Source organism: Chionomys nivalis, chromosome 20, assembly GCF_950005125.1.
Source record: "Chionomys nivalis chromosome 20, mChiNiv1.1, whole genome shotgun sequence".
Lineage (NCBI taxonomy): Eukaryota > Metazoa > Chordata > Mammalia > Rodentia > Cricetidae > Chionomys > Chionomys nivalis.
In genome coordinates, this window is record NC_080105.1 from 30,590,418 (window position 1) to 30,603,589 (window position 13,172).

General features: G+C 43.6%; 1 protein-coding gene across 3 annotated transcripts in view; it reads left to right on the top strand.

Moving 5' to 3' along the window:
- Stox2 (storkhead box 2) overlaps positions 1-13,172 on the top strand; it is a 217,333-nt gene that overhangs the window by 145,834 nt on the left and 58,327 nt on the right. The gene's annotated exons all lie outside the window — the stretch shown is intronic.

A 13,172-nucleotide genomic window follows, 5' to 3' on the forward strand; every position in this document is an offset into this window, starting at 1 on the left:
TTAAAAAAATGAAACCTAAATTTTTTTAACAGTATTTTCTTTTATACAGTGTTCTGCCTATATGTATACCTGCAGGCCAGAAGAGGCTATCAGATCTCATTATAGATGGTTGTGAGCAACCATGTGGTTGCTGGGAATTGAACTCAGGACCTCTGGGCCACCTCTCTCACCCCAGTGAACTCTGATTTAGGCACTTACAATTGTTTCTGAAATCACGTTTCCACAGTCCGTCTCTCCCTTTTTGACTTTGTCTGTCGGAGGACCTTTTCTGCCTTAGTCATTGTCCCATGGTGCTGCTGCTCGAGCAGAAGAAATATCTCATTGTTCTACTTATTCATTAGCAAGTGCCAAAAGGCGAAGAAAAGTACTTCCTTCCTATCCGTTTACTGACAGTTTGGAAAATATTTTGCTTTATCATCCCATAAATCCAGTTCCTGTGGGGATGTGTGCACCTTATACAGTACCCCTCAGACCTGGGATTGGCAGGTCATGGCCATCCTTACTTCTGTCCCACTGAGTTTATCTAGCAACCGCTAACAGCCAGCATCACAAAAACGCTGCCATCGAAAGGGAGTCTCAATTCACCGCTCTTTCTGAACTACTAAACCTATCTTAGTGTTTAAAACTTTAGTCACCCAGGCTTGCTGTCCCCTGGATGCCAGACAGTGGCCAACTATCAGTTTCTAGTTTAGTAGTGCTAAATTGACCTCCTCATCAGTGACATTTGGAAACCTGACTTCTGTGTGGTGATGGTCAGTCAGCTTTATCACCTTGACAGGATCTAGAATCGCCCAGGAGACAAGCAAAGGCTTGTCTATTATGGGTTATCTGGATTATGTTAACCAAGCTGGGAAGGCCTAACTAAATGTGGGTGGCACCGTCCATGGCTGAGGCTCTCGACAGACTCAATGAGGATAAAGTGTGTTGAGCACCAACATTAACGGTTCTTTGCTTGCTGCCTGTGGATATGATGTGACCGGATGCTTCCGGTTCCTGCTGCCATGACGTCCACACCATGATGCACTGTACCTTAAAACTGGCCAAACAAGCATCTCCCCTGTCAAGCTGCTTTTGTAGAACACTTTTGATGCAACACCAAGAGAAGTAATTAATACCATTTTTCTTAAAAATAAACAAAACAAACCTCTTCTTCATTGGACTGAATATTTTCATTTCTATCTTACTCCAATCCCACTGCGTTTTCTGAATTGTCAAATCTGTTCACGTTAGTGTTCAAAACTTGGAAAATTTCCATCCAATTGTCTAATAAAGACTTGCTGAGGTATATCATGTCAAAGAAAGCACATGTCATTTGGGCAGCTGACACAAAGATAAAAAAGAAGACACTAGGCTTGCTCGTGTGTGTGTGTTGTATCCAGTATGGCTAACTGGCCACTTCATAAAACAAAGTTAAATCTAACTTACGTGTGAAGGTTGAGGATAATAAGTTAGCCAAAAAATGCTTCAGTTTATCTTTTCATTTGCAAAGTCATTTTACTGATGGCATGATTGAATTAGGGATTCCATGTGCTGGTGGAGTCTTCAGTAATACATGTTCATTCATTCATTCATTCATTCATAACAGTAATTCTTACTCATTCTTTAGATTCTCTGTCTGTTCTTCAGTTCTTCCATTCATTCACAAGATACATTTCTTTCTTTTCTTTTTGTTTTCTTTACCTTTATTGGTTTAAGGTATTGCCAAGTGACTCTGGCTGAATCTAGAATCATAATGGTGGACCAGGCTGGCCCCTAAATTACAGAGATCTGCCTGCCTCTGCCTCATCATGGGGTTTAATCCCTAATGGGATTAAAATCATGTGCCACCACACAGAACCATAAGATATTTCTTGATGTATCGATGCCCCGTGGGTACACTAGGGAGACTGGGTGTGTTGTGATAAGGGAGATGCTAAGCTTGCTTATGTCACATGGTTAAAGTTTTCACACAGTACCTGTTGTATAGAAAGCCATTGAATGGTAAAATCATTAAGTTTATATATTCTATGTCAAAAAGCTCCATGAGGAAGAACATAGGGATGGCATATGAATCAATGGATTGTGAATTTTCTTTTGTCCTCTTTGGTCAGGGGAAAAGTTTGGGATTTCTGCGACAAGAGAGAACAGCTCTATCGACAGAGGGTATATCTCAACATTTATCAATCTATTCTTATTCTTATATATCAAATCTATTAGATTATATGTGTTGAAGGGTTTGTCCCCAACCCATTGCAAGCATATGACTGTCCTCAGGGGTATTTAGTGCATCAGAAGTGTTTAAAACCCTCAGAGATTGATAAGTAATTAGCCTCATGTCTAATGTGTAAACAGCACGGGGATCTTTGATTTGGGTTCAATCGATGTAATTTTAATGTTAACAGCTCTGAGATCAGCAGTCAGCAGTTAAATAAACTTTGACACTGGGTACAGACATGTCAGCAAAGGCACAATCCAATTTACTATTGATTGATTAGCCGGTTAATTTCCTTTCACTTGAGACATTTGCAAAACAGTTATTTTCTACAGTAGGTGCATGCATGGAGCTTCTTGCTTTGACATTCCTAAGGGATGAGGGAGGACTAAAATTGAAGAGAAAAAGAAAGAAAGATACTTGGGTCATTGAAGAACACCTTACCACTCACTGTTAACCAGATCTCTGATACCAGATCTATGTCCCTTCTGGAATTGCAGGACCAGTCCTGGCTCTGACCCTTTGGGAGCTCAGATCTGTGAGCTGCCTAGAATGTCTCCCCTGAGCTTTCGTTCCTATGATCTGAGAGGCCACTGGCCCCCAGGTTTCCCTTCAGCTGTGTTCTTCCTTCTCTTATCAACAAGGCATTCCGTGTTGCATGATTTATGCTTGTAAATTGACTTTTTAGACGTTCTCAAAGGGAATTAGAAGATACACTTGTTTGCAAAATTTGGAACAATTGCAGTGTCAACTTGACCCCGCACTGATGACCTTTGTGGAAGGACAAGGTCAGGGCCAGTTCATGGGGAACAAAGACACATCGCACTTACAAAGATTTTGCCTGTTATGTGATTTTTTTTTTAAAAAAATATTTTTTTTTCATATGGTTTGAAATGAGGAGTCTTCCTTCTCCTCCTCCCCCTCCCCCTTCTCTTTTTCTCTCTTGAAAAAAAAATCCTGTGCTCCGTATTGCCAGGAAAGCATCACTTACCAGCGCACCTGTTTGCTGGGGCTTGAATTCCAGCTAGGGCAACATTAGTGTTCAACAGTGTCTCTCAACCTGTGGGCATCGAACGATCCTTTCCCAGGGATCACCTAACACAATCAGAAAACACAGATATTTATATTCCAATTCACAACAGTGGCAACATTACAGTTATGAAGTAGCAGCAAAATAATTTTATGGTTGGGGACTCACCACAGCACGAGGAACTGTATTAAAGGGTCTCAGCATTAGGAAGACTGAGACCACTGGTTTAGGATATAGGCAGTTTTTAGGATGGCGGAAGCCATGAGATTCCAAATTTGCTAAAACTCATTAATCCAGATGAAAATGGAGACGGGAAGAGAACACTGATCTTATACTAGTAAATATACTGAATCATTCACTCATTATTATTACTAAAGAAGATCATATAGTAATGACTGTTTACAAATGTGACAGTCCAGAGACAGTGAGAGAAACTTTCTATAAGAAAGTGGAGACGCAGTTAAGGAAGACATCCCCATGCCAGCCTTTGGCTTCCATGCGTGCGTGCATGGGTGAGCGTTACCCTCACTGTTACAGGCCCAGGTTGTCTCAAATCCTCGAGAAGCACACGTGCTAGTACGTACAACACAGACATGTCAGTGTAGAGAAAAATTACAGTTTTACAAATGTTCCAAGAAGACACTTAAAGCAGAGAGAAGCGAATCTTCCTAGGAAGCTCAGAGTCCATGACAGAACTGGCTGCCAAATCCAGGTGTAAGTCTAATTATTGATCAACTCATCCTTGTTGGAGAGCTTAGCGTGTTGGCTATGCGTGTGTAGTGAAGACAAAATGCACACGTGTCCTGGACCACATGCCTTTCTTTGAAGACGACTTGATAACTGGAAGAGTGGTTGCCAGCGTTGCTGATGGCAGCATCCTCTCAGCTCTAGTGAATAACGTATTCCAATACTACATTAAGAATATATCATTACTCGTCAGGTGTTTATTGAGTACACATTTAAACATATGGGTGAAGATGCCCTTTGGGTTTAAATTCTCTGTTTGCATCTGGGCACCTCAAGATGCCAAGTAATAAAGACTATTTGGAGGGATATATTTATTCAGCAAATTATGGAACTTTCCTATTACAAATCTATCTTTTATTCATTCAACAAATATTTATCTACTATCTACCAGGTCTAGGCCTTGAGCTCGGTCCTATATCTGCAGAAAAAGATTGCTACAGTTACAGAATGATGTGTGATATGATACCATTAGTTTAGCATTTGGATTGTGCACATAAAAACACCACATGTTGTTTGTACATCACATTTTGCAAATGTCAGAGCATTTAAAAAAGTACGAGAAAGATCAGCATCAATTCACGAATATGATTGACTCTGGCCGTGGAGCTACGAATCCAGTTGCCTTTACCCCAAAGCTTTCATTTCCTAATATGAGAAATTATTAAAATATCTCAGCAATTGTTTCAGGGGGTGGCTGGGGAGCTATCTTCTAGGGACACTTCTGAATGCTTTTATAGTTGTAAATTTTCTTTAAAACACGGAGCACATGAGAACCCCTGTTGCAGGGTGGGTGATGGAGATAGAGGAGGTGTGGACAGACATCATTCTAGCCAGCAGCATCCTGAGTCAGGAACCCATGCTACAGTCATTCATCGCTGAGAGAGCAAGTACAGGAATGGGCTGAATGGTTATTGATTGTCTTTGATTCATTCAGTTGGCTTTATAATGATAAGTTATCAATTGTATTATATATTATTTATATGTAATATATATTATATAGTATGCATTATTATATTATATTAATACTGTGTTCCTTAGCCCTTTTGCATCATTTTCAAGTTGTATCCATATAGGAGCAAAACTTGGCTATGTTGCTTGTGGTGCTACAAATGCCTAGAAGTGACGTTTGTATACGAGACGCTTAGCCTTTCTCCAGGGGAACAAGTTTTATGAAAACAAAACGAGTCCATTTTCTTAGGGGGATTATATGCGTCGCCAAGTGCCGAGCAAGTCCATTTAGCGTGCTAGATGGCAAAGTTGTTTTCTGTTCTTCAAACCAAAGCACGCCATTCTAATGGAGACAAAGGACACTTGTCATTTAGGTTCTAAGACGTCGCTTGTCCCCATTCAGAGCTTGCTTTTATCCTCAGCGTGTTTTGATAGGACACACCATATCCTCCTTCCCTGGTAAATATTATAGTCATCTTATCCCCCTGCAGAATAGATTCCCTAAACTCTTAAAAACAAAACAAAACAAAAACAAAACAAACAAACAAACAAAAAACAGAAACAAAACAACCCCAGTCATGAAATGCTTAATGTTCTAAATCCAAATAGAACAACTCTGAACATAGCTGCATGACTCCCTATGGACTACAGTATTTTTAAGTGGTTGATTTAAAATGCTGCCAGCGTAAATGGGTGCTCAGCGTTGGCGATTTTGGAGAGGACCAAGTACAGTTTCCTAGGCATAGCCAGTTTTGTTTTTAAAACAGCTGAATGCGCGCCATTGGCGGGAATCAAGACAACGCACGTTTACGTTTAATTGTTTCACACGACCCTTCAGTCATTCATAAAATAGCCCTTGTGTTATTACTTTCCTTGTTGCTCTGACACGGAGCCTGACAGAGACATCTTAAGGAATGTGAGGCTTGCTCTGGTTCAGAGGTTCACAACCCACCGTGGTGGGAAGGGATGGTGGGATTGGTCCAGGGAGGCAGGAGCTTACTGTGGCTTACTGCTTTTCATATCTTGGTAGATCAGGACCAACAGGGAATGTTGGTGTTTAGTAGTGTAGGTCCATCAGCTAGGCTTTCATCTCACAGGTACCATAACCTTCCAAAACAGCTCCACCCCGCTGGGGACCAAGTGTTGAAACACATGAGCCTGTGGGAGAGGTGTGGGTTCACTTTCAAAAGTCCTAAAAGCGTGCTAAAACAGTGGTTAAAATCCTGGGATTGCTCACCAGACTGACTTGATCTCAGGTTCTCCATCCAGCCTTTATTTGCTGTGTGACCTTAGACAAATGGCAGGACTCTTCTTAGCTTTACCTTTCTCACGTATCGATGGCCATTGTCATAACCACGCCAGCGAAGACTAAGTGCGATTTTGTGTGCAAAGGGGGCCGGCTCTTAGGACGATTCTAGTAATAAGTAAGACTTAGTGTTGGCTCCAGCATTTCCTGGCTTATTAGTTGAGTAGTTAGGAGTGGGCTTATCTTTGCAGCTCATAAAACACTCACTCCCAGATCTGCCCTGTATGGGATCCTTGGTTATAGGCCAAGCTCTGCTCTTCCTTGGGCTGTAGGCCTTGATTTCTGTATCCTTCTGTTGCTGTCTGTAAAAAGCAAGTGAGGTGTCTTGTGAGGATAAATTGCAATAGCTGCCTTATTGCTCAGTCTTCATTAAATGTTTTCCCTCCCTCCTCCCTTGCTGCTGCCCTCCTCCCTCCTCCATTCTCTTTCTTACTTGGCTTTCTGTTTTCCTAGCTTGGAAGGTCTTTCCCACTTCCTCCTCCCAGGACCTTCCTTATCACCTTCTCTTCTGTTTTTATAGTCTCCCAAACAGAGTACAACCTGTGTCCCAGTGCCTTCTGCACATGCTAATATCATCACAGTTGACCTATGGTAGCAGAATGAGCCGAACTGGGCTTGTTTCTGTACTGTCTTAGGATATTACAGCAAGGTTCTGTTTTGACACACTCATATTCAAGAGCTGCTATAGGGAGAGATCTTTGGCAAGTATATGGAACCTTATTTATTTTTAAAAAGGAGTAGCCAATACATTATTTTGATGTTACACATTTATTATTTGCTCGTAAGTTACTGAATAGCTTTTCTTTCCTCCTTCCCCATTCTCCCTTCCCTTCTGCTTTGTCACTTGAAACAGGGTCTCACTGTATAGCCTGAGGTGGCTTCCCAGTCACATCCTACCCCTTTCCCTGCGCTCTGGGGCTTTAGGCATGTGCCACCATGCCCAGCCGATACAGAGTCTTCCAAAATTGGCAGGTGGAGTATTTTCCAATTTAACTTCATGTTACTGTTAGTTCAACTCAGTTTGGGGGATAATCCCTAGGCAGGGAATTCAGCGCTCTTGGGACTCTTGGTTTAGTGAGTTATTAACTTCTTAATGCTTTATGCTCAAGATAGGTGTGATGAGATCTGGTTTACAAGGCTGGGGTTGCGTCCAGAACTAGTGAGAGGAGAGGTGAACTGGTATCCCTGGTACTTAGACTGTGCTCAGTAACCACGTTGCATCTTTTCTTCTTTTTGTCCCAGATGGATGAAACCATTGCTGGAAAAAATGTACCAATTCTCAGAGATCATGAGAACAGTATTATGTGCTGGATGCAAACCAAAGTTTTACACAGTAGTGTTACTGTGGTTTTGTAAACAAACAAAAAAAAGTTAGATGTTTTTACGGAGACACTAAAGTTGCAGGTGTCAGAGTAGACAGTATTCACAGCCACCCTTAAGACCTGACGACCAGGTGAAATAGGAAAAGCAAGAAATACAAAGTGGATGGAGAGGAGGAGGAACCAGAAATGAACTCAAGAGAGCTGGGAATCTGACTTTGTGCTCGCCTAACAGGCGCGAGGCCCTGGGTTTGGTCCCAGCACTACCAAAAATAAAACGGAACTCAAGTCACAAAACGTAGGGTCCAAGTCACTAAAGACACACAAGCAGATTTGCACCACTGATTCTTTAGACACAAAATCAGAATCATTTCCCACCTATTCTTTAGTTTTATTTTCAGTTAAAAACTATAATCATCTTAATATTATAAGATTTTGTGGATTTGTGGATTTCTGTACTTTCTTAATTTTAGGACTAGTACATTTTTTGGTTATGAGGATTCTGTTAATGATATTGTCTTATGATTTTTAGAGGAATCTGTTAATGATATTGTCTTATGGAGCACTTGTCTCAGGCTGGCTGTCCTACATGTTGCTTGGGGTGCTTCCACATATGACTTCGTGCTCTTCAGCATGTATGTCCCACATCTCACCATGTCACCTCTGTCTGCCTTCTCACCGTGTCCCTCTGAAGTTTAAGGCCTCCTCTGAGCAGTCATGAGGCTTTCATTTTAAACACGCCCTCACCATCACCATCACACAGTGTTTTTATTGTATTTGGTGAATGTGACAGCTGCATTACATTCTTATTATAATATGTCGTAGCCGGGCGGTGGTGGCGCATGCCTTTAATCCCAGCACTCGGGAGGCAGAGGCAGGCGGATCTCTGTGAGTTCAAGACCAGCCTGGTCTACAGAGCTAGTTCCAGGACAGGCTCCAAAGCCACAGAGAAACCCTGTCTCTTAAAACCAACCCCTCCCCCACCAAAAAAATGTCGTATCCCAGGGAAGCTGCCGTTCAGTTTGCATTTCCTCAGGTAGATTCAGACCTATGCTTTGTCATTCCATCCATCCATCCCTCCATCCATCCACCCCCCCACACACATCCATCCACCCCCCCACACACATCCATCCACCTACCCACCCACCCACCCACCCACACATCCATCCACCCACCCACCCACCCATCCACCCTACCCACCCATCCATCCATCCACCCACCCACCCATCCATCCACCTACCCACCCACCTACACATCCATCCATCCATCCATCCATCCATCCATCCATCCAGCTATCCAAACATTCATCAATCCAAACATCATCCATCCATCTAAACATCATCCATCCATTCATTCATTCAGCCCATGTTCATAGATACTTACCATGTACCTACCTGGCAGTGTGTAAATGTGGAAGTTATTTGAGTGCATCCTCTCATATGCAAGGTAGAAGTGGTGCCTGCCTTCACAGGCCTGCAGTGTAATTGGGGTGGGAGTACGGGGTGGGGGGCCCTTGGCTAGAGCTCCTTGAGAGATGTGTTGCTATGAGAAGTCCCTGAAAGCCTTCAGTGGAGAAATGGCACAAGTAGGCTCAGTTGGTGACAGACACTGTGGAGTATGGAGGTGGCTTGTTATGGAGCTAGATAGTACATGAAACTTTGTACCCCAGAAATGTTTGTGTTTGCGGGGGCGGGGGGCCTTCAGACAACAGGGCAGCATCAGTGCCCCAGGAGAGGAGCCTTTGGAAGTCCAAGACTGAGCACAGGAGCGCAGAGTTCTTCGAGGCAGTCTGGGTGAAGAAGGGAGCGATGACTGTGAAGAGTCCCAGTTGGAGCTGGGCGCTGGGGTCGCAGTTCAAAGCCATGTTGAAAAGGCGTCAGCTTCCGCAGAAGAGAGGGGCATGGGCATTGAAGCTCTTCACTCTAGGAGAGTGTCGGGGTCAAAGAGAAGCACTGGGAAACAGGGAGGAGCAAGTATTTTTGGGGGGGGGTGAACAGAGAGAGAAGAAAGACCAGAGAAAAGAAACCGGCCACTGCCGCCCCTCAGAGATCCTCAGTCACGGTTTGGAGGAAGACAGCCCTCTCTCCAGTCCTTTCAAAGCAAGGCTGTTGCTGTCTTCAGCACCCCATGCTTTCTGACCACCCTTTTAACTCTCCACATTAAAGCCCTTTGGTTTTCTCTGGGATATCCAACGCTCGCTCCAGACACTTTTCCCTCAGAACTCTCCAGTACAGAAAGAATGTATTTATGAGCTTTCTCAAGAGGCAGGAGAAGCAAGTGAGTGTCACAGAATCCACTGTGCATATTTCAAAACAGGACAGCTGCTGCAGAAGAATGGCATTCAAAGGCGGGCTTTCGAGCAAGATCGTCCCATGCCTTTCAAAGACCAAGTGTCTTATCAGTTTCCTGCGATTCACAGCATTCCTCTGAAAAGCAAAGCAAAAACAAACAACAGAAACCTCATCTCTTGATGCTACTCCCCTCCCGCTAAAACCCTTAAGTTAGGGCTTTTAAATGAATGGCTTTGAATCAAGTGTGATCATGTTTGAAGGTGTGTACACATCTCATTAATATATGTTAGGGTCCTGTTCACCACAGTCATTTAGTTGAGAATTTTCCATTAAGTATTATTTTCCTTGACAAAATGTGGAGGCTTTTAAAACTGTCAGGCTGACTAGAGTTGACCGAAAAGGAATTTAAAAACTGTGAAGTAGAAAGAAAATACATCTCTCCATATCCATAGTCGTGGAAACCTCTGTCAGTAGCTTTGTGATATTGGGCTTCATGAACATAAAGAGAAGCTCAGGATCAGATTTCTAGGGGGAGAGACTGGGTCACATAAATGGAGCCCATCTGCCTTACTGCCGGAGAGGGGCTCACATCTGCTTGGTGGGAGGAGCGACTCTCTGATGGGGTAAAACATGGAGTGTTTTCCAGTCTGGATTCATCACAAAAAGTATGTTCTAGAGCTATGTAGTTCTGGCTGTCCTGGAACTCACTCTGTAGACCAGGCTGGGCTCGAATTCACAGAGATCCAACTGCCTCTGCCTCCCTGAGTGCTGGGATTAAAGGCACGAGCCACCACTGCCCGTTGGTAATCTTTAACAAATTTCCATTTACTTTTTGTCTTTTGTGGTTCTGACCTTTTGAACATAATATCCCAGGAGTTTCACAGAATGCCCCCCAGTTTGGTTATTTCATGACGAGGCCTAGAATAAACATTTTAAAAGCAAGAGTGCTGCGAACACTGTGCTACATTGTATTTGGGACGTAGCTGGGGGAAGGCTTAGAACGCTCTTTGTTTCCCCAGTGGTTCCGAAGTTTGATCGTTTGGCGATGTCGCTGTTGGCCTGTGTTCTCCATTTTCCTTTCCCTTTCATATAAAGCAGAATCTGTCGATATTCTGAGACTGTAAAATGGCTTGTTCCCTGACAGTCTTCCACCTTGTGCTTTGACCGTGCATCCATCAGTGATTCCTGCTTGAGCCGCTCATCGCAATACTGGCTGCTACAGTGTCATGCTTTAACTGCGGAGTTGCAGCTACAGTTGGGAACTGGTGATTGTTCATTCTTTAATGTGCTGTCCATTTCAGCACAGCCCGTGGTGTCTTGTTTGTTTTTACAGCACTGTGGAGTTATGGGTTCTTTTTATTTCATTATGCCGAGTCTTTTGTGGAAATCCTGATCATGTTCAACCTTTTCAGCCGTCCATGGAAACCCTTTTCAGTCTGGTCCTGATAGATTGTCTGTCTTTCTTTCTTTCTTTCTTTCTTTCTTTCTTTCTTTCTTTCTTTCTTTCTTTCTTTCTTTCTTTCTTTCTTTCTTTCTTTGCATTCTTGCTCCCTCCCTCCCTCCCTTCCTTTTCTTTTTTCTTTTTTTGTTTTGTTTTGCCTTGGGTTTGATACATAAAGTCCCAGGTTTATTTACCCTCTTTTTACACCTCTGACCTATTAGATGTGAGAACCAGCTATTTCTCAGAGAACACCTGGTTTCTTATAGTAGGTCTTATTCAGAGCCCTCGATGCTGAGTGCTGTGTGTGTGTGAGACTGGCGTCCTTTTCACTTGTGGGCTTTCTCAGTGGCCAGAGCTGGTGACAGTTGCGAGCTTGGGCACATGTGTTCCTAGGGTCCATAGATGAACCTGGAGTCAGTCTATAAGGGCTCTCTTCCCCAGTCTGTGTTTGTGTCTTCCTTCTACAATGCCGCTACACCCACACCCCTGTCCGCGGTTGGCGGCTCCACTTGTTTGTATCTCAAGTTCTCTTCACATCTCCTCCGTCTGCTTTCCAACTCCCCCAAATCATCGGACGGCTGCATATGCTTTCATCTTCCTGTTTGTAGTCTTCTCTTTTAAAATCCCACGTCCCGCCGTCCTAGGGAGCTTCAAGGCGCTGTCTGCTCTCCTCCATGTCTAACTGAGAGCTCATCCGACCTGGTCCTTCCGTTAGCTACATGAACGTGAAGCCTGGAAGGAAGAAAACAGCCTTCACCTTTGAGATCCAAGATGGCTCCACCTGTCTGTCCTCTGTCTCTGCTTCCATCTCCCATCCTGCATTGCTCCCCTACTCCTTCAGGGACAGAAGTAGATCCCCATAAGGCCTTCTTGACCAGTCTTGACTGTCCCAGTGGGCAGGGCTTCTTTCATTGGTACTTGGAAGTAGACCTGACCATTTAGGGATGTGGGCAGTGCTGCTGAGTGGACAGCCACCCTGTCTGGTTGGATATTTGTTTTCTTGTTACTCAGGGCTACCAATCTGTCTATTGTGTATTATTTCACCCTGAGACAAATGAGTAGCCCGACCATGGAGACAACAGAATCTAAGCCACTGTTCTCAGTCTGGTTTTGCTACCCTGCTTTTTTCATTTGACTCACATTAGTACAGACCTTGCTCCTTAGCGGTAACACTCACACCTTCTAAAAACTTCGAGGGCTGTTATCGCTGCTCGTTCACCCTGTTCATAGTTTCAAATTACGATCTGCTTTCTGCTCCACTAATTGTGTTCGTGACGGACTCAGGTACCTTCAAATTTAAGATGTTTGCCTTCAAAGGTAGATGCCTTTGGTGTCACCCCCGGTGACAACGGTTTGTCTAAGGGCACCGAGGGGATTTTTCAGAAAGGCGGTCCATGGGAGACGCCATCATCCCTGAAGCAGTTTGGAATGTTGGATTTATTTCTCTCTGCCTTGGTAAACAAAAGCTGGCATTTCTGTCCGTGGCTTTTCAGCTGCAGGGCTGCAGCCGTGGTAGAGTTTGCTGGTATAATGGAAACCATGTGGCAGCTTGCCAGCGTGGTGATTTTGCCAGAACCTCTCTAAGCACTTGCCATATTGGCGGGCTTCTCCCCCCCCCCCCCCCGCCATCCTCCCTGTGCTTATTTATTTATTTATTTATTTACTCTGCTTGCATCGTGGAATTCTGGGTAAAGCTGCTTTAAGTCACAATCATGTTAAATGACAACATTGAAAAGAACGTTTCGACCAAGTGCAATTCGAATATTGCAACATAAATAATCTATGCCAAATTGGCTTACAGATTTCAAAACAGGAAGAATGTCATCAGCGATGTTCATGGTTTGGTTTTGCTTTGCTGCAGATTAGGTTTAGCGACAAATTCCATCTGGCTACAGCTAC